Source organism: Pteropus alecto, unplaced genomic scaffold, assembly GCF_000325575.1.
Source record: "Pteropus alecto unplaced genomic scaffold, ASM32557v1 scaffold14, whole genome shotgun sequence".
Taxonomy (NCBI): Eukaryota; Metazoa; Chordata; class Mammalia; order Chiroptera; family Pteropodidae; genus Pteropus; species Pteropus alecto.
This window is the reverse complement of record NW_006436810.1, coordinates 17,487,108-17,490,263: the sequence shown is the minus strand read 5'-3', so window position 1 is coordinate 17,490,263 and position 3,156 is coordinate 17,487,108. Positions and strand designations below refer to the sequence as shown.

Here is a 3,156-nt window from a genome sequence, read left to right as displayed (position 1 = left end):
TTTAACCATACATACATACAGAATACGTAGTATCTGTGAACAATTTTACTTCCCTTCTGATACGGATGCCTTTTCTCTCTTTGTCTTGCCTGATCGCTCTGGTTAGGGCTCCGGTTCAAGCTGACTAGGCGTGGGCATCCTTGTCTCTTGTTCCTGGTCTTAGCAGGAAAGCTTTGAACATTTCACCACTGAGTACATTAGCTATGAGTTCGTCATATGTGGCTTTTATTATGTCGAGGTGCATTTTTACTATACCCGATTGGCTGACAGTTTTTATTTTGAAAGGATGTTGAATTTTGTAAATGCATTTTCTGAATCTATTGAGATAAAAATATAACTTCTATCAATCATTCTCTGAATGAAGCATATCACATTTATTGATTTGCATTGCTTTCCAGGGATGATCCATTTGATCATAGTGGCTTGCTAGGTTTTTTTTGGTTTTGGTTTTGGGGTTTTTTTTGGGGGGGGGTTGTTTTTTGAGATTTTTTTGCATATATATTCATCAGGCCTATAGTTTCAATGTCCTTATCTGACTTTGGTATCTGGGTAATGCTGGCCTTAAGTGAGTTTGGGAGTGTTCTCTCTCTTCGATTTTTTGGAAGAGTTTGAGAAGGATTAGTGTTGATTCTTTTAATATTTGGTAGAATTCACTGGTGAAACCACGTGGTTCTTGGGCTTTCCTTTGGGAGGAGGTGTGTGATGATAGTTGCAATCTCCTTTCTCATTATCGGTCTGTTCAAGTTTTCTATTTATGATTCAGTCTTGGGAGGTTGTAAGTAGGCTGGTTTTCGGGATTTACTCTCCGAGATGTCTCAGAGTTCCCTGGGGGGCTCGTCTCCTTTTTTGATTTTAGATTTATAACTATATCAGACATAAAAAAGAGGCATAAAACGTATGTCACCCAGAACCACCACACAGGACACAGCTAGAGAACAGGGCCTACACCCTGGAAGCCTGTAAGTGCTCCTCCAGGAGCACATCTTCCTCCCTGAATGACCCACTGATGGACGTATAAATGCTCCTCCTGCTATGCTCCTCCCTGAGCACCTCCTACTGCCAGAAGGACCTGCTCTAGCAAGTTCTTCTACCATAACCATCCCATAGGTTGTACTACAGTGAGAGCTTTTTAAACAAAGCATGGGCCAATCGGTCCAACTTCTGAACCTTTTCTTAAAGGTCTTTGAAATTCTTGTTTTACGTATTTGTTCAATATCGTGCTTGTGAGATTCACTGATGCTGATGCATATAATACAGTCAGAGTTCATTTACTTCACTGTTGTATTTTATTGTAAGACTATGCTAGAGTTTATTCATTCAAGCCATTGTTGATGGACTTTGGGTTATGCGAGGTTTGTTTTAATGAACATACTGTGCATATTCTCATACTTCTGGTGTTGATTTAATATAAATGAAAACCAAATCTATTATCTCATTTTTTGTTTTTGATTTGTCCCAAATCATCTAAGTTTACTTTTCTCTACTTTCTTGCCTTTTGGATTTTTTTCTCATTCTACTTTTCCCCTTTACTAGTTTGAAAATTATGTACTCCATTAAGGGCACCATAGGAACTTCAAGATGACACATATGAAAATAGGGAATTAATATCTGGACCTTTCTCTGAATTCGCATACTTTGTTCTGTGTTTTAATTCTACCTTTAAACTGGGAAAGACATTATACTATTTTATTTAGTCTAACTTGTCTAGATATACCTATTTATGGTTTTTGTTTGTTTGTTTTTGACCTCTGCATTCCTTCTGGCATCTCGGACCTTCTGTTTATATGCCATGGAGCAGAACATTTCCATTAGCATTTTGAGTGTGGAGTGTGGTGGCACCAAGCACATTCCAGTGGGAAACTTTCTTGCTCGTGGTTCATGGAAAATAAAGTGGAACTGTTCTCCAGAGACCCTCGGACCTGCAGCCCATAACTGTCCCCACGTGGTGTCTGCGCAGAGCAGCTCCACCCCACCCGCTGTGTTTACACGCGGATCCTGCACCAGCACCTTCCAGCCCTCCGGCGTTTTTGACTATGTAGATACATTTGTCTGCGTTCCCTGCACCGAGGACTGAGGCGGAAGCACCTGAGCATTACAGCAACGCCTCCTTGTCCCACTCAGAACGCAGTGGAAAGAACAGGCCCGCCCGTCACAGGAGGCCGCGTGGCCAGGGACCAGCGAGTCCGCGGGGCGCTCCATTTCCTGCCTAGGGCTTCTCGCTGGCGGGAAGGCGACAGGCCACGAAAGGAACCGCCGGTGTGCGCACTCCGTGGCCCAGACTCACGAGCAGTGTATTCCGGGACAAGGTGACATAACTGGGAAGGGACAGCTAACTACATCCCTCCTGACTCGGCTGCAGGGACTCTTGTCCACGCTCTGCCACCATCACCCGTCTAGTGGAGGTTTATGTTCTCAGCAAATCTTTTCCATTCCCATTTCCAGAAACCATCGTGTGCGGGGACTCCGTGGGAAGGCCACCGCGGCAGTGTTCCCGGCCTGGGGGCCTCGAGGATGAACAGCTTCGTTTTATCCTCCCGGGAAACTGGAGGCGCTGTTTGCAGTCTGGGGGGGACAGCGATCACGTGCCTCCTGCGTGGGCAAAACACAGAAACGCTCTTCGCTCGTGGCTCATAGTGGAGGCAGCAGCACTCACCTGCTCAACTGCTCCCTGAAACGGGGCGGGGGGGGGTCTTGACTTACGCTGAGCCTTTGCGCCACCCCGTTCACCGCGCTGACCCCTCCGGGCCCTCCTGCCCTGCCCCCCGGGGGGCCATGAACCACACGCCGTAGGCACAGCCCACGCAGCTGGCCAGCATGTTTCGGGTCCCCGCTTGCGGTTTTGCTTTTGGAGGGGCGACAGTTGCCACGTGAAGCTTACCAACACGCTTTCTCCCATAGGTTCCTCACGGCTGCCAACAGGAAGCGTCCCCTGTCCCAGAAACACGGGCGTCAGGCTGCGCCACCCCAGGAAGTCACCGGACGGCTCTAGGTGCCAAGCGCTCACGTGAACGGTCGCACGGGCAGCTGTCCGCGCGCCCCGCGCTCTCCGGGGGGACCACGCGGCAGCACACGCGCGCCCGTCGCCTGCAGGAAGGGTCTCGGCCACCGCCGGCCGTCGGCCCCCACGCGCACTTCCGGGGCGGGGCGTCCCCGCGG

At 48.8% G+C, this 3,156-nt stretch overlaps 1 long non-coding RNA gene across 1 annotated transcript; it reads right to left on the bottom strand.

The window, feature by feature from the left end:
* Nucleotides 1–355: 355 nt before the first annotated feature.
* Nucleotides 356–3,144, bottom strand: LOC107195807. Its single transcript, XR_001517061.2, has 2 exons — nucleotides 2,879–3,144; nucleotides 356–2,589 (listed from the first exon to the last, which is right to left on the bottom strand). It is a non-coding gene; the product is annotated as an uncharacterized LOC107195807 (long non-coding RNA).
* Between the last annotated feature and the right edge of the window lie 12 nt (nucleotides 3,145–3,156).